A 19186-nucleotide genomic window follows, 5' to 3' on the forward strand; every position below is an offset into this window, starting at 1 on the left:
CTGTGGACATTGTTACATTGCCATTCCTGGTGGTCTTTAAAATTAAATAAAAAAGAATACTGGCTGAGAATAGCAATACTTATTCAGAAAATTCTGTTCTAGCTATGGACAGAAATCATTTTGATAAACTCATGTGAACAAAAATTTAAAGGGGTTCTCCCCCTACATGAGCTTAGGTGATGCTAAATGAGTGTCAGGCTCATATATGTAATTATCTCAGAGAATGACCTTACTTGATAAAAGAGTGTAATAGCTACACTGTCCATGTCTACAAAAGCAATTTCCGAGTCAAAGTAGAAAACAGAAAGGAAAGCATATGTAGAAAGAAAACACTAAAAGAGTAAAAGGAGCAAAATACTGCTGTTGTAAGTTCACTGATTATAATCCTGTAAAACTAATGTTTCTGCTGAACTTTATTTCAACCAGTATCATGAACAAAGAAGAAATAAGTTCCAAATTAGTTTACTTGCATTTGGAGAAAAATAATGACATTTCTAAGACTTTCTACTTGGAAAATTAAATTTTTTTTTTGCCAGAGAATTGAACAACTAGGCTCACTTGCTATCCAGTTGTCCTCTGTTTTTCATTAGGGAGAGAGGATGGAGATGAGGAATACAAAAAGGTATATGGAGACATATAATGTACATATTTAAGCTGGCTTCAGGACCCATATAAAGTGAAGATAAAGAGAAGAGTACCATGTACAAATCATTGAACTAACAAGGTTGAAATCTAAGGTGAAAATATTTACTTACAATTTAAATCATTACAGATTTTTCTAACCTCATTATCCTCATATAATAGACTTGAAAAAGTTTAGGGAAAAACTTGGGAAAACAGGACTGGTTAGTAAAACCAGATACTAACTTAAAATGCTTTAATGAAATTAAGGGAATTTTAATTCTTTATATACTGTAACAATAGAGTTACTTTGTAGAATAATTCATACACATTCATGCTATCTTATGAACGTCTATTGATGTTGAGTAAATCCATATAGAGGAGAATAATGCTAGGCAAGATCCTTCTTCACTTTTGAGGAGGTTGAGGGGGCAGCAGGGGGAGAAGTACAGAACAAAAGGGACACAAGCAATCAGTAGTCCTACTTCACTGTAAAGCCTATACATAGTAACAGAGACCAGAACGGCAAGCTATATTCAAGAGTGCAGTAGTAGCACTTATATGTTGGGGATAGACATCAGCAGTCTAATTGAATTTAAGGCTCACTTAATAGGAGAGAATTCATGCCTAGTGCTGCACCCATAGCTGGTGAGGTCACGGGATCCTGAAAAGAACTAGTCAAAATGTACAGAACCACTGACCATGGAATGCTCAGCCCTAACTGATACATTTGCAACACAACCCCTATACCTGAAGCCCAGAGGATATTTCAGAAGAGCGGTCAGAAAGAGTGTAAAATCTGTAGGACCAGGATATATGCTGTGAGATAGTAGTTTCTGTTTATAACAGGGAAGCTGTATCCATGAAATGTAAAAAATATGTTTGTCTACATAAGACCTGAACAATGGGATCACCAGCTGACATGTCAATGTAGATGGGGAAAATTTCTTAAGGTTCTACCCCTACTTGAAGAGCTACACTCATTTAATGGTTGCTGAGAGAAGAATAATTAGTCTTCTAGGAAAGCCCCCTTTCTAATTCCAAGCAGTCAGTCCTAAACATATATACATGCAAATAGCACTATATGGACTCAGAAGGCTGTATTTATATATACATGAATAATAAATATAGCATATATGTATATATTATATAAATTATATATAAAATATTTCAGATATATTATATAAACATATATAACATATCCATATATATCTCTGTGTGTATTTAGTTGCTGGAAAAATTACAAATGAAAAATTCTCTATAGATGAAAGTAGAATGATATTAGAAGAAGAAGATGCTGTCTCACATTGTATGAGAAGCATTTTTGAAGTACTGACATTTCAGACAAAATGTAAAATACCGTATTACCTGAAATATATAGTGTCAGGGAGTTCTGGTGCAGGTGCGCAGCACAACAGAAGGTTGGATGGACCACTATAATGCAACAAGGACAGTGAGCTGGAGCAACATGAACAGAGGGTAGTTGGAGATGATCATAAAGAGGTGAAACCTGGGGAGATAAAAATGAGTAAGGTATTATAAACAGTTTTGGGTGCTACAGTCAAAGTGCTGCAGTAGAACTAAAATAGGGTAGCTAAAGTAGCAAATTTTCCTAACTATTTTCCAGGAGAAAGGTCTGGTAATGAATGCCACTGCTGTTTTATAATGAATGTGCAGAAATTCTAGTTAAAGGAAATTTTGGATGGCAGAATTTCAAATATTTTCGTTTACGGTATTAGACATGAAAAAAGAAGCATAGAATTTGTCTTGATTTTTAATCCCTCTTGATTGCACACAGTCATTCTCAACATGAAGCACCTTTGCCCACCAGCCTGTGGATATTTGGCAGTATTGGTTGTTACAACAGGGGAATGAGGCTTTACTAGTTACCTAGTCATTAAATGTATCTACTGTATTTTAGTGTACTCCATAATTATCCAACCAACTAATCTATCCAAAAAAGCTTGTGCTTGCAGGTGTTTTATAAGAATGATATTTATTAAAATTTACTTTTTGGGATCTCTCAATATAACACATATGAGGTGCCTAAGGTATATATAAACTAAACAGTCATTACACTTAAGAAGTAATGAGATACTTTATCTCTGTTTAACATGATAGTCTAACTGGAATTTTGTAAATGTCTTAAGGGATTTTAACACATTTGGAGGTAACTATGTAAACAAAAGTGGGGTATTATTTTAAATTATTTTTATTGTAGAAATCAAAATTAAATTTTGGGACTGGAATGTTGACTCAGCTGGTGGAGGCACTTGTTACCAAGCTAGATGCTCTGAGTTCCATTCCTGGAATCCACATGGTGGAAGGAAAGGACCAACTATCACAAATGGTTTTCTGACGTTCACATATATACCATGGCACACGTATTTCTTCCGCCTATCACACACACAGAGAATAAATAAAAATGTACTGAAAACTTTTAAATAAATTCCTTACTGACATGTCATAACCTGCTTTAAAAATATGATACAGATCATACCAGTTAGCATTGTTAAACATACACGCAAACACACATGCACATCATTAGGAATGAGCCGCAGGAAGCAATGCATTTAGATCAATACTAGTCAACTGATATACTGGTTTCCAAAGACATAATTAATGAAATGTGAATGGTCAGAAAATGCTCACTGCTATGGAGAAAAGACACATTAAGGAAAACATGGTAATCCTTACATTTTCAAAGAAGTGGATAGAGTGAGCCTCTGAAAACAAAAGGAGAATTTGAATACATTTTTGAAGAAAATGAGTGCTTGAGATAAGTCCTTACTGAGAAATAGTAGATTCCTGGTTAAAACAGGTACAAAGGGACAACAGGTGTACAAACAGGTACAAAGGCCCTGAGATGCGAGTTATCTGATGTATTTTAGACACAGCTAGTAGCTCCCGAGATTGCAGCAGGATAAATGAGAGAGACACGATTAGCTAAAGAATTTAGTTCGGTTAAGGGGGAAAAGAAATGATTAGGCTGTAAAGATCCTAATTAGAACTATGGTTTTTATTATTAGTGATGTCTAAAAACATTATTTTTGCCTATGAAGTAGCATTTTATATTGGGAAGACAAAAGAGGAAAATTGAAAGTATAAAAGGCTTGGCTTCTTCAAGCCTTGATACCATCACTTTTTGTAGAATTTGCACCAAATGCTTGATGAAATTTTGTGTTTGGAAGGTTTTTTTCCCTCCACTGTAGCAGTAATATTCTCTTGTGGCCATGACTATATGATGATTGATTTTAAAAATAAAATAAGAGGAATTATAAATTTATTAGATTCCCTAGAACATGGCTGTTGCTTACATATATTTCTTTATTCCCTGGAAAACAACGGGGACCAAAACAGCAGTATAATATTCTTGGGTGGTATAATTAATAAAGCAAAGAGGAATATTATTTCCTTAAACAAGAAAGAAACTAAAGGAAACTGCTGCAGCAATAGCAATAACAACTGTGGCCTAGAGGCCCTTTTACATTGTAAAGCAACTCTTGTTAACCTAATTAAAATAAATGGACCTTTATTGGCCTAAAAGAAATTCCAAGGGATAAAACTGAGAATACATGGATTTATGCTGGTTGCATTTTACAGAATGGTTTGTGAGAACATATTCAGAGAATTGATGGTATTATAATTATTGTTAATGAGACAATATAAACACAGCAGGGACAAAAATTTGATGAATAACATAAATGTTATTTTTTATATTTCTAATTATTTCCTATTAAAATGAAGTATTTTAACTATACATGTAGCAGTTCTTAAAATAGTCATTTCTTGTTATATTTACACAATTCATAATTTTTGTTTCTAAACTTATATTATTCTACAACCAATTGAATTTTTTCATAAATAATTATTATTTACACTCAATATCCATAGTACCCAAGCTGTACTTTTCTTATTAATATTCTAGAGTATAGTCTACTGAATGTCATGTTTCAAGAGAAGCATACATTGACAGTGCCATGGAAAATTAAGTGATTACTACAAATAAGACTTTTCAAATAGGCTTAATGTGGTCAATTGTCAGTTTTTCTCTTGAAATAACAGGGTTAACATTTGGGAGAAATATTTCTTAAAAAAAAAAAAAGAAAGCTGCAGAAGCTGCTGTCAAATTAAAAAATCAACTTAGACACTATTAAGATATATGTAACAGAGTTGCCATATCAAACCTTCTATTTTTTCAATGTCTATCTATACACAGATGTGGATCTAAAGGAGGAAATATGTGACTTTCATCTTGTCTTGCTTATTTTACGTTGATTACAAATTATATAGATGGGATGAATGTGAAGTAGAGTGTTGTAGAGACGCACAGAGGTTTCCTAGTGAAAACTTACTTCGAGTTTGAGAATCTGAGCTTCCCAGCAGGGCTGCATAGAAGAATGATTGGACCACGGGTGTGGTTACCAGGTGTTTGGAAGGGTTTGCACTTGGCTGTGCAGTATGCTTTGATCTAGCAAGGGGAAGGTCTTTTGCCCCGCCCCTTGGCATTGTTATAAAAAGCCCTTTTGAAGAGCCAGAGGGGACTGATGGATTTTGACCAGATCCTCCCGAAGCTATCCTGTGTTTCTTTCTCCTCTATGCAATTTTTCTATCTAAACCGTTTGTTATTCTTCTCTCCTTTCCATAGGAACCCTTTAAAAGGTGGGAGCTGGCCTCCTACAAGTGTAATGAAAGACCAGGAAAAGGCAATAGCAGTTTAATTCCACACTTAACCAATTTTGAAATTGGAAAGATATGTACAAATTAGAACTCCTCAATTTATTAAATTGTGAACTCTGACAATTTATTTGACTTTTTTTGTCAATTTCCTGACCCTAAAGGGATTCTTATATTAATATACCTGTATTGCTAGACTATTATGAAAATTAGGCAAAAATGTAAATTCCTGTTTTAAATGTAGTAAACATTCAAGTATGACACTTGATCTATCACATTAATACTTTTCTTCATAACAAGTATTCACTGACATTTTGGCTGCTATGAGGTTATTCTTATCTTCATCATCATGACTAAATGCAGGCTAGTGATATAGTTTAGTTTTAGAGTCATTTCTTAGCATGTCTAAGACCTTCAGAAATGGCCATAGCATGTTCAAGGCAATACACAAAATTTAAAAAAAAAGAAAATGAAATAATTTACAGGTGTCAATTCTCAATCTTGGCAAAATTTCACTCACTTCCCTTTTTACTCAGTTTCCCAATAACAATATGCATAATTAGGCAAAGGAAAACGTTTGAGGAAATATTTCATCCACTGTACTGAAAGGTGAAACTTCAACCTGAATAGAATAGAGCTATACAGCTGATGTATTCCTTTTTAGAACAAGATCTTCCTTTAATATGTAGAAATGTGATAGATTTAGAGCACATCTTGTAGAGAAACTCAATCATTTTTATGATTCTTGTGAGGGCATTTTGTCTGTAGATGATGTATACTTGCTTCTTATTAGCCTCAGCCTTTCATTGAAATATATATGAAGTGTAGAATTGGCCAAAACATTGCTAATTAAATTTACTTTTGCTTAAGTGCCCAAGCCCCACATTTCTGATGAGTGAAAATACTTCTGAGAAACAAAATCTAAAAGAGTATCTTCTAGACTTTTATTTTTAAGAGAGGGGAAGCAGGTCCCTTTAACAATATCTACTATACAGGCACATTCTTTTTAGGAAGAATCTTGAGTGAATCACGAGCTTCTTGCCAGAACTAAGGCAGGCTCAGAGACTCAAGCACAAAGGAGAGAGATTTGTCAGGGATAGTTCAGTAGTGGAGGATTGAGAGGTTTCAGGGCCTTCCCCCCCGAAATTTTAATGACCTTGGGCCCTCTCTTAGCCTCTGTCATTCTTTGAATCCCCACTAATCTACTCCCTTATGATTTTTCAGAATTGCAACCTCTGAGACATTTCTGGCCACTTTGGCCAGAGTACTCTAAGCCAAGGTCTGCCCAACGATGTAGCCTAGCAAGACAAGGTCACAAATCCACAAGGATGATAGACTTCATAGTGTACAAATCTATGTCATGAGGAAAGATGAGCCATGGAAACGTATAGGCTCAGGACAAATTTCAACCAAATACATGGAATGATTCCACGACATGTGCCTGCTTGTTCACTCAAAATCAGATGGCTCACTGCTAGTAGAGGTTACAATCTGTCTTGATGTACGCTATAAGAAACCACGAAGGGATTTAATTATTTGGACTGAACCCTAATAACCATACTATGGCAATATATTTCTGAGACCCAGAGGGTTGTCAAGATATCTGGGAAGATATCTGCCAAGTTCAAGGTAAAGATCCAATTATATATATCACACAAGAATTTACAGATTATTTATACAGTTTTCAAGATCTGCCCCAGATCTGGACTCTGTTGGAGGAACCAACCTGTGAACTCCATATACTTGAAAACCTTGCAGATTTATTTAATGCTGTGGAAGAATCACCAATCTGCAAGGAACAGCTGGTTCTGCTCTTAGAAAATCAAGATTACATAAAAAAATTGCTACAGCTCTTCCACACTTGTGAAGACCAGCTGAACATGTTTTACATATTATTATTAAAGGAATCTTATTTCTCAACAATGTACATTTGTTTAATATCATGTTTTCTGATGAATGTGTCATGGATATGGTAGGATGCCTTGAGTATGACCCTGTTTTGAATTAACCATGTCAGCACAGGAAATTCTTGACTGAAAATGCAAAATTCAAGGAAGTTATGCCAATAACTTACCAGACCTACAGAATGCAATGTATTTGTGACATTCTATTACCTATACCATTCAAATTTCAGGAGAATTGTCTTTCTGATCTTACAACTTCATTTTTTTTAATTTTATAATTAATTTAATTTGATATATCAGCCACGGATTCCCCTGTCCTCCCTCCTCCCACCTACCCCTGCCCTCCCCCCAATCCACCCCCCATTCCCACCTCCTCCAAGGCAAGACTTCAATTTTTTCCAAAAAAATTGAAATAGTTGCCATGCTGCAGGAAGATGAAATGTTTTTGCTCGAAGTTTTCACTCAGTTAAAAGATAACACTGTAGGTGATGAAAGCGTGAACTGCTGCTACTTTTCTTCAAGGGATTCTGTGAATTTGCTAAGATATTAAATTCTCCAAAGAAAGATGCATTATTGAAAAACAATGATAAAGCTTGGAATCATAAGTGTTTTGAAAGCTTCAGTACATATGCAAGACTACCAAATAGAAGAAACTGCTCTAGAAATATTTACTTATCTAGTAGAATATAATCCGTGAGTAGTCTGAGTGTGTGAAATGGAAGAAGCTCAAAACAGCGAAAATGATGATGACTTTCTCATCAATATAATGATCAAACAAATAATTTCTTTTTTTTTTTCGAGACAGGTTTTCTCTGTGTAGCTTTGCGCCTTTTCCTGGAACTCACTTGGTAGCCCAGGCTGGCCTCGAACTCACAGAGATCTGCCTGGCTCTGCCTCCCGAGTGCTGGGATTAAAGGCGTGCGCCACCACTGCCTGGCCCATCAAACAAATAATTTCTGATCCTGATTCTGAATCTTCACATGTTTTAAGTTTAACAGCAGTTCTCCACATTCTTCTTGACCAGAAAACATGCGTGTAATGGTTAATGGATGTGAAAGAACAGACTTTATGAATTTCTTCTATACATACTGCATTAATAACTTGGCAGCACCAATTTTGTCTATCACAGGACAAAATGATAGTGATAACAGGGCCAAAATCTGTCCTGATAATTACCAAAATGCACAATTGCTTAGAGTAGTTTTAGAATTGCTCAGCTTTTGTGTAATCACCACATAACTTATATTAAAAATTATACTTTGAGCAACAACTTGCTCGGCAGAGTCCTGGTGCTGATGAGTTCAAAGCACACTTTTATGGTTTTATGTGCTCTCAGGTTTATGAGACAGATGATTGGTCTTAACGATGAAATTATTATCTTTACATAATTAGGAAAAATCTTTTTGAACCTGTTATAAATGTTTTTCTGCATAATGGAAAATTGTATAATATCTTAAACTCAGCTATTATTAGGCTATTTGAATTTATAAGAGCAGAAAAAAATCAAGTCTCTTATTGCGGAAATTTTTTGTGGCTTTTTTGAATCAATTGAGTATGTCCAGACATTTAAAGGGTTGAAGATTAAATTTGAAGAAGAGAAGGAAAGAGAAAGTAAAGTAAGAAGGGATTCACATAATATAATATACCAGAAAATATACTTCAGACATATGAAAGCTGTGGAGGTAAAAGTCAAGGAATAAATGCATTCCAGACAAAATACCAAAGTAATTCTACCAATGATAAGGGACTTCCCGAATCATTATGATGTGTTTATGAAAATTAATAAGACAAGTGAAAACAAAGTAGAACAGCCAGAAAGAAACTCATCTGAAGCATGTGACTGTTCTTCATCTCATTCTGATGCTTCTGCTAGTAGAATGAGTAGGCCACGCTACAGTAGCATGGTTCCTTTAGTGGACTACCCAGATGATGATGATGATGATGATGATGAAGAGGAAGAAGATGCACCTTCCAAAACAAAAGACCTAATCCTGGTTCATAAAAATTAGATGATGCCCTCAACTTTTGACTCAAATAAAATTCTATAAATATCACAAACTGTGAAATGTAATTAAACAACCTTTCTCTTATGTACATTTAGATATGGCAGAATAAGTAGAAAATATGATGAATAAAAGCCTCAACTTTGTATAAAGGAAATCCTCCATAATAGAGATGCATAGTATAAAATAACCAGCCCCTGAGTGACAATTTCTTATCAAGAACATCTTATTTTGGCAGCATGGTTTTGGAGGAGGAACGAGTTTGATAAAGTAATACAATTTTCACTCAGGTCTTTATATTACAAACAATTGCAAAAGTTTTATTGCAAAGCCTACTTTCAAAAAAGGTCTAGCAATGACATTTTTTCCATAAATTGGTTTGAAAGAACTTTTTGTATGTATAGAAGAAAAAGTCAATATTAAAGTAAAAATAAAGTCAGACTTTTCAACATTTCTGTGAGGATTTATCAGAACATCAGCATTATGAATAATAAGAGGGAAATAACATTTAGCACAATTAAGTGCATATGTTCATGAATAAAATGTTAAGCTGGATCCTAAATGAGCTGTTGTTAATGTACTTTTTGGATGAGAAATATCAAGTATCAGTAGCAATACATAACTATTCCTAGTGTGCATTTTCTAGGTCCTCCATGTAATAAATCAGAATGTACCAATTATCCAGATTGTTAACATTATTTCCTTATTCATTAATGAAGCTTTGTCTGTTTCCCCAGAGTAGGAGGTACATATTAGTATGCACACATTTCTTTCTGGTTGCTGAAACAAAGTAACTAACAAAAACAGCATAACAGAGGAAATTTTAATTTTGTCTCACAGTGTGTGGGAATACATTCTATCCTATTGGGAAAGGTATAGGAGTAGACTGTTCACTGGTGGGAGGAATCTAAAGCAGCATGTCACATTGCTCCCTATGGCACAGTGTCACACACATCAAAGGTGTATCTTTCTTTTTTTTTTTTTTTGGTTTTTCGAGACAGGGTTTCTCTGTGTAGCTTTGCGCCTTTTCCTGGAACTCACTTGGTAGCCCAGGCTGGCCTCGAACTCACAGAGATCTGCCTGGCTCTGCCTCCCAAGTGCTGGGATTAAAGGAGTGCGCCACCACCGCCCGGCTTAAAGGTGTATCTTTCATACTCAATTATTCCAGTCTTTAAACTGCCTCATAAATATGCCAACAACTTTGTCTCCTAAGTATAGATTCTGTTATTATCTATCACTAATTGACCCCTTGCCTACTTAACACTCAAGCATATAACTTTTAGGTCTTAACCTTCCACATCTCACCACAAAAGGCTCATGGCCATTTCATATTGCAAAATGTATTCAGCTTAATACACAGGCATGTTTGGATACTGAGTAGAAAACACAACCTTGCCCAGCTCCATTAAGACTGAGCAGGCAGGAGGAGACCCAGGACAGCCTGCTCTGGGTGCCGAGGAGAAAATATGGGCAGTCGGGCCCATGCCTTGGTCTGTGGCCTTCCTGGTTGTGGTCTGTGTTGATGTCCATAGCTCCGGATACCACTGAAGGTCAAGAGGATAGAGCTGCACAAAGTTAGCCCTGCCCTTCACTGGCTGCAACACTAGGGAGAACTGGTCCTGCTGCTTACTGGCCGCAGCACTGAGGGGAACAGGCCCTGTACCTCTCCTGGGGAGCACAGTAGGGCTGACCCTGTTGGTGGGGTCGGAGTCTTCTTTGCTATTTGTCTTGTCTAAGAGTGACTCTTAGCAGCCTTTTATTTTTTAATCTTGGGAAGGAGAGGCTTAGTGAATCTGATCAGTTTCAAGGACTTCTTGAAGCTGTTTAGAGTTGTTTCCCTTCTGTCTTAAAGCCCTTTTCTACAGGAGGGAATGCTTCAACTTCAGAGGAAACCGCTACAGAAAACTCCACCCCTTCTTCTGGCTCTTACATTTTTTTTTTCTTCCCCCTCTTCTACAATGATCTCTGAGCCTTGGAAGGCTGGTTACAGATGTTCACCTATGGCTAAGAATTAGGCCACCATGACGCAGCAACAGTCACTTGCTGTTTTAGGCTTATATTGCTATGATGAAACATTAAGACAAAAAGCAAGTCGGTGAGGAAAGCGTTTATTTAGTACACTCTTACACATTATAGTGCATCCTTAAATGAAATCAGGGCAGAAACTCAAACAGGGAAGGAACCTGGATCCAGAAACTAAAATGTAGAGGAGACAGAGTGGTGTAGCTTACTGGCTTGCTCTCTATGTCTTGCTCAGTTGATTTTCTTTTTTTTTTCTTTTGGTGGGTGGGGGGATTGAGACAGGGTTTCTCTGTATAGCTTTGGAGCCTGGCCTGGAACTCGTTCTGTAGACCAGGTTGTCCTGGAACTCACACAGATCTGCCTGCCTCTGCCTGCTTCCCAAGTGCTGGAATTAAACCGCCCAGCTTTTTTGTTTGTTTTTCTCTCAGTTGGCTTTCTAATATAACCCAGGACCACCAACCCAGAGACTGTCCCACACACAATGGACTGTGCCCTCCCATGTCAATCTGAACTCTCTCTTGTGGAGCAAACATTAAATTCAATCAGATGCTGTTAGTCTTACCCAAGCAGACACACCCTACCTGGCATGTCAGTATTTTATCATGCAGGGTCCATAACTGAACAGGAATGTTTGTGACAGTTCTCCACCAGAAGCCTGCATAGCACTATGGAAGCCAGCCAGCAGAGTGGAGCTTTCGAGTTCTTTCCCACCTTAATTTCTCCATGTCCTACAGTTAAAGCATGGTCTTCAGCAACAGGGTCTTATAGTATAGTTCTGACATGTAACCAACAGCAGTAGCATTAGACTTTATGGTTTGTGGGGTCTCAGGGATTTTCCTGGTCATGTTTGATGGTCCCATCTGTAGGTTGGATTACAGATTTTCACTCTTCTATTAAAGGTTGGACTTGAGGGGTATCTTCTATTGGTTTTACCACCTCTCTCTCATCCTCTTGTTTATCTAATTTACTTGCAAAATCAGAGGCTAACATGGAGGATTCTAACCTCATCTCCCTTTCTTGTTGCAATTGCTCCTTTATACAAAGAAGTTCCTGCTTGGCCACTGTCATAGCCTCAGATGCATTTATAAAAACACACGACAGACCAGTAGTCAACTTATCTCACTGTGGACAATCTTAACTTTTGTGTACTAAATACTGCAAAATTTTCTCTAAACTTTTAACTGTTTTCAGGGTATCTCTGTCTTCATGTGGTAGACCTTACTCACTCTTAATCCTGATGGCTCAGCATTAGTTGTATGTCTTCCTATTCATATAAAGAACCGTATAACCACTGTCATAGCACAAAGACACACTAACTCACACCATACAAGCAAGCAAAAACGGTATCAGAATTTTCTGTACAGATGCTCCTGCCTCAGGCTGCTCAGACTTAGTTTCATGCCTTATTACCCATAGCTAGGACCACATACCAATGCCTCCCAAACTTATCTTTGATTCTTTTGTGTCCCTGTTCAGGTGCCAGTTGTATGACAAAACTTTTCCTGAGGAGATTAAACACACATTTCTACTCACCCCAGATAGGGAACCTATGACAGACCCAAGTACAGACAGCACCAAAATCCAACTTGGTGTACCAGTGAGTTTTATTGGGTTACTTACAGGAGTGTGGGTGAAGTATTCTTTATAGGAGCATCAATGACTTAAAGGCAACTGCATTACCAAAGCCCACTCCAGGATGAGTGACAGCTGGAAACCTGAAGCACACTAAACAGCCTGCAGGCAGTTCAACAGCTTAGAGAGTGTCTTTTCCATGTGACTCAGTTGGTCTAAACTTCTACCAGACAGCTTGGCTAGTTTTTGCTTCTTCAGGCAGCTGATCGTATCCCAGAGTTTCCTTCCCAGCTTGTCTTGTCTGAGAGTGAATCTCAGCAGCTTTTGTTGTTTACTCCTGGGGGGAGGGGCCTAGTGAATCTCTGGTCAGCTGGCTTCCTGAAGCTATTTAGAGTTGTTTACCTTCTGCAGTAAAGCCCTTTTTTTCAGGAGGAAATGTTAAATATCAGAGGAAACTGCTACACAACAATGTCAAATGTACTTAATACTACTTCAAATATCCCTATAGTCTTTCACAGTCTCAACACTATTCAAAAGTTCAAAGTCCAAGGATGTTTTTTGAGACTCCAGACAGTCTCTTAATTGTCACCTCTGGAAAAAAAAAGAAAAAAAAAGTAAGAGCAAATCATGTACTTCTAACATGCAATGGCACAGAAAAATTATAATCATTCTAAAATGGAGGAATAAATGGGGACATAATAGGGAAACACTGGACCAAAGCAAGACCAAAACCTTGGAGCCAGGATACCAAATCCTGTGCTTCAATGTCCTGTGTCAAAGGTTTTAGATGTCCCCATCCTTCCAGCTTTGTTGCCTACAACATCTTTCTCTTGGGCTGTGTCTAGTCCCTGTATGCTACTCTCTTTGTCAGATGTCTCAGAGCCTAGGCATCTTCAAATCTTAGGATCTCCAGCACAATCCAGACTTCCCTTTCACAGCTTCATGCGATGGTCTTTCTTCACCTCTCTGCAGAGACTCTTCTGGCACCCTTTGCCTGACCCCCATAGCTCTCTCAAGAAAAATCCATGATCCCTTCACTCTTTCATTTGTCATGCCTCCAAAGCAAGGACCAGATGGATGATACTTTAGAAGCTCAGATTCCAACATTGGATGGACATTGGCCCCGTTAAATCTACATTAGCAGCAGCGTGTATATATGGCTGCTTTCTAGGATCAGCAAACTCCTTAGGCTCTCTTTCTTGAGATGGAAACTTTGCTGTATCTGGTCATGCTCTGAGGGTACCCTTCCTATCCCAACAGAGGAGAAGCCTGATTTTAAAGTCGCTAATCTCTGTGACAATTACTTTCTCCTTTTTAGTACATCTGTTTGATGTACCATTAAATTTCTGTGTGCTTTAGGTCTCTCTAGACTGTATGTTTTGTATTTCTTTCTACATTACTTACTCTTCTTCAATGTAGACCTGTACAAGTTTAGTCAGTAATAATTATTCACAGACTCCACATTATGCTGTCTTGAAATTTCTCCCAATAAAATCAAAACATTTTGTTTCATACTCACATAACTCATGAGGACATGGACAGAAAACAGCCTGATTCTGTGACAAAATGCCACATGACTGGGCTCTAGCTTAGTTTCTAACACAGATTTCTCTTCTGAAAACTCATGAGATAAACTTTGATAGTTGATTGTCTTTGTTACTTCTGTATTGCCTTGACAAACACCATGACCAATGAAATTTATAAAGGAAAGAATGTAATTGTGGCTCAGGGTTCTAGAGGGTAGTAGAGTCTATTAACACCATGGTGGGGTGCATGGCAGCAGGTAGGCAGGCATGATACTGAAGCAGTGGCTGAGAAAGCTAATATCAGATGCATAAGCAGAGAGAGCTAATTGAGAATGGCATAGGCTTTTGAAAGTTTGAAGCCCAGTCCCAGTAACACAGCTCCTCCAACAAGGCCACACCTGCTAATCCTTCCCAAACAGTTACACCAACTGGGAACCTGGGAACAGAACATTAAAATATACGAGCCTAACAGGGCATTCTCTTTCAAGCCACCATATCCACACTATACTTAGTACTGATGTCCTTCAGATTTCTTTTTTTTTTTTTTTTTTGGTTTTTTGAGACAGGGTTTCTCTGTGTAGCTTTGCGCCTCTCCTGGAACTCACTTGGTAGCCCAGGCTGTCTTCGAACTCACAGAGATCCGCCTGGCTCTGCCTCCCAAGTGCTGGGATTAAAGGCGTGCGCCACCACCGCCCGGCTCCTTCAGATTTCTTCCTAGAAGGACCCATTAAGATCCCTTACAGCATTCACCTGCTTTCTAGTCTGATGTCTTCCACATTCCTCCAAACAAAACATGGTTAGGTTCTTCAGGGCAACAACCTCACATCTCCTAGTAACAACTGTATTAGTTACATTTGTTGCTGTGGCAACATATCATAACCAAATGTGACTTATCAAAAAAAAAAAGAGCTTCTTTTTGTTGGCTTACAGGTCTAGAGGGAAGTCCATAATGGGTGGGGGGCAGGAAATAACAGCAGATGGCTGGAGTAGAAAGCTGGTTGATCATAACTTTATCCAAATTCAGGAAGTGCAGGGAGTCTATAAAGTCCAAAAGCTCCCACCCCCTTAGTAACACACATTGGCAAGGATCTACTTCTTAAAGATACAATAACCTCTGAAGACATTGAAAGTAACTGAGAAACAAGTGTCCAAATGCATGAGTTTATAGAGTATATTTCTCCTTTAATCACACCAAATCACATTCTTCCATCATACAGTGACACAAAGCATACATTTGCATCCTAGAGTGGCAGAACTGGGAATGTGGCCAGGAAATATCACACTGAAACAAGACAACAACAAAACAGTAAAAGAAATATTAAATCATGCAGTTTCATGTTGCACAGCTGTCTTGCGATAGAGTTTTATGGGTTCCAAAGGGCTTGTTTAACCCTGCCCCACCCTAATGCACATTGCAATGACTCTTCTTGAATGTCATCTACATCTGGAATCACCTAAAATCCAAAATTGGAGGGCATACCTGTGAGGGATTTTTGCTTAATTTGAAGTGGATAGATCTACACGTGTCTTTAAGCCAGATTTTGATGGGGGAAGACACACCTTTAATCTGGGGCACACCTTTATTGGTGAAATTATTTAGGCCACTCCACGTAGTTAAAAGGAGATTTATTTAATGGCATAACTTACAAATTAAGGGATAGGTAGGTCGCGGGGTCTGGGGAAGGTGTATCACAGTCCAGCGGTGTTCTCTGGAGCTCTGCTTTGTCCACCTCCACCATCCAGGGTCCTGGAACCAAGAGAGAGTGCCCCCCCATCCAGATCTCGGGTCCCCAGGCGCCTCCCTTGGCCCCGCCTTGTAGGTGTGACAGTTGCCGAAGTCTCAATGGGGGTTGGAACTTCCAGAACAAAGCTGGAATGGCTACCCACTACACACCTTCTCTTGGAAGCCTATACAAGGACATGGAAGAAAGTTTTGCTCTTTGCCTCCTTGCCCTTGCTTTGCTAGCAAGTCTATTCCTTGTGTATACTGAAAAACAGCTGAGACATCCAGCTTTGTGGACTGAACAACCACTAGATTCTTGGACTTCCATTCACAGAAGCCATTGTTGAATTAGTTGGACTGCAACCTGTAAGTCATTCTAATAAATTCCCTTTATATATATATATATATATATATATATATATATATATATATATATATATATATTCATTCTATAAATTCTGTTACTCTAGAGAACCCTGACTAATACAGAGTATATACTCTTAATAAGCAAACAATAATTTCATCAAATATGAAATCAATTTACCTGTAGTCATGACCTCGTGGGACTTACTGACACATTTGCAGAGGATCTAACACAGCAGAGAATATGCATATTTACACCACTTTCACTGTTTAGTTAAATTAAATGTTATAATGGGATTATGCACATTGTGATTGAATGTCAAAAAAGTTGTTTGTTAGAAAAATATGCCATGTTTTCCTCGTGTCTAGACCATCATAGCAAGAGTTATCTATTATACAAATCTACACTATGATTTGAATGAGAATGACCTCCATAGGCTCAAATATTTAAATGTTTGATCCTCAGTTGGTGGAACTATTTGGGAATAATTAGAATGTGTGGCCTATTGGAGGATGTGTGTCACTGGTGATGGGCTTTGATGTTCCAAAGCCCATGGGTCCAGTCTCACTGTGTCTCCCTCCTGCCTGTATATCAGGACGTAAACTTTCAGGTACTATTCCAACACCATGTCTGCCTGTGTGCTGCCATGCTCCCATCATGATGATCCTGGAATAGCCCCTGAAACTAAAGGAAAGTCCTCAATAAACTCTTACTTCAATAAATTGCTTTGGTCATGTTGTCTCTTCACAGCAATAAAAAACTAACTGAGATGTATATATAGACTTTGTTTTGAGAAAATATATATTTATACTTTTGTTGTAGGGGAAGTGTATATAATTCCTTAATGGAGTAGCTATTTAAAATTATATCATGGAGTAAATATATGTATGATATTATTGCTGTTTATTCTTTTATCAGCTAGTTTTAATTTTTAATAAAAATAGACAGTATAGGGGAAGAAATGTAATATTTACATTCCTTCTTGTGTTCTTTTTCCAGTGAATTTGTAGAGAAAGATTTAAAAGGCATATAAATAATGGGAAATGGAAGTAAATAAAGAATAAAAAAGATAAATAATAAAAAGAAGATGGACATTCTGTTGATCTGTATAATCTTTATGAGATTTGTCCTGTGTGTGTGTGTGTGTGTGTGTGTGTGTGTGTGTGTGTGTGTGTGAGTATAGAACAACAAATGAAAAAAAGAGTCCATTAATTTGAAAGAGCAAGAAGAGGTATATGGGGGACTGAAGTGAGGAAAGAGAAATGGTTAAAATGTTGTAATTATATTTGTGTTCATGTGTTTGAAAATTTGGTGCCCTGTTGGTAGTGCTGTTTGGAAAGATTATGGAGAGATGCACCTTTCTGGAGGAAATACATCATTATAGGTGGATTTAGAAATTTTATAGACCTTCCCTACTTCTAGTTCTCTCTTGTTCTCTCTCTCTCTTCTCTCTCTCTCTCTCTCTCTCTCTCTCTCTCTCTCTCTCCCTCCATGTTTATGGTTGAAGGGTATTCTCTTATCTTCTCATCTTCTTCTTCTTGCTCCTGTGCCTGCCCCTTGTGGTCATGTCTTCCTACCATGATGCTAACTTATGCCGCTAGAGCTGTAAACCAAAATGAAATCTTTCTTTCAAAAATCACTTTTTGTCATGGTGTTTTATCACAACTGAACAGTAACTAAAACAAAAATGGTACAGCAAACAACAGTAATCTCAATATCCATTTATTAAACAAAAGTAAAACAAACAAACAAACAAACAAACAAACAGTTTGCTTTTCATTCTGAAGTACTTACATGGAAAAAGAAAACATGAGGAATCCTCCAAGTTTTTTTTTTTAAACATAACAAAGTAAAATAATGAGGTCTATGCATAGAGGTAATCTCAACAGTACATATTAAAAATCTGTTACATCCAGAAAAAAAGGGTTGTAGTCAGAAGTTTTTCTGTGTCCCACCTGACCCATGGTGGGGACAAATCTCTCACCCACAGTCCTGCAGCCTTTTATAAAATAATCACACAAAGGCTTAATATTAATCACAACTGCTTGGCCATTTGCTCAGGCTTATTACTGACTAGCTGTTATACTTAAATTAACCCATAATTCTTATTTATGTTTAGCCACGTGGCTTGGTACCTTTTCTCAGTTCTGCCTTCACATCTTGCTTCCTCTGTGTCTGGCTGGTGACTCCTGACTCTGCTCTTCCTTTTCCAAGCATTCCTTTAGTCTGCTTTCCCAGCCTATACTTTCTGCCTGGCTACTGGCCAATCAGTGTTTTATTAAACCAATGTATAACAGCATTATCCCACAGCAGATTGTGATAAATTCAACCCTTGCTTTAAAATGTAAGTAATCTTTCTAAAAGATGAACATGAGAAACATAGCTCACTTTAAACACAATCCTGGCCTATGGCCAAGCTCAATATATTAGAAAAAGTGAAGAATTTAAAGCCCCATTAATTAATTAGTTTATTAATTGTTTGATTGATTTGATTTTTCAGTAGAAACAAGTAGAATGCCAAATTAGTGTTAATTTGAAAGCTGAATAAAAGTACATTTTTGCAGAATGTAATTTTTTTGGGGATACCATAGTATAGTATGAGAGTATGTTCTTCTAGCTTAAGGCCATTCATAAAGATGACTTTTAATAAATAAATTTCAATTATGATTCTCTTGGGGCTGCAATATAGCTCAAACAATAAAATGTTCACCTTGCAAGCATAAGGACCTGAGTTCAATTTCCAAAAGTTCTGTAAAAACGTTACCTGTGGTAGC

The 19186-nt window shown here is 37.4% G+C and overlaps 1 pseudogene; it reads left to right on the top strand.

The window, feature by feature from the left end:
- Window positions 1–9211, top strand: part of LOC131899998 (protein PPP4R3C-like) — a 91780-nt pseudogene extending 82569 nt beyond the window's left edge.
- Window positions 9212–19186: the final 9975 nt, after the last annotated feature.

This window comes from Peromyscus eremicus, chromosome X (genome assembly GCF_949786415.1).
Source record: "Peromyscus eremicus chromosome X, PerEre_H2_v1, whole genome shotgun sequence".
Taxonomy (NCBI): domain Eukaryota; kingdom Metazoa; phylum Chordata; class Mammalia; order Rodentia; family Cricetidae; genus Peromyscus; species Peromyscus eremicus.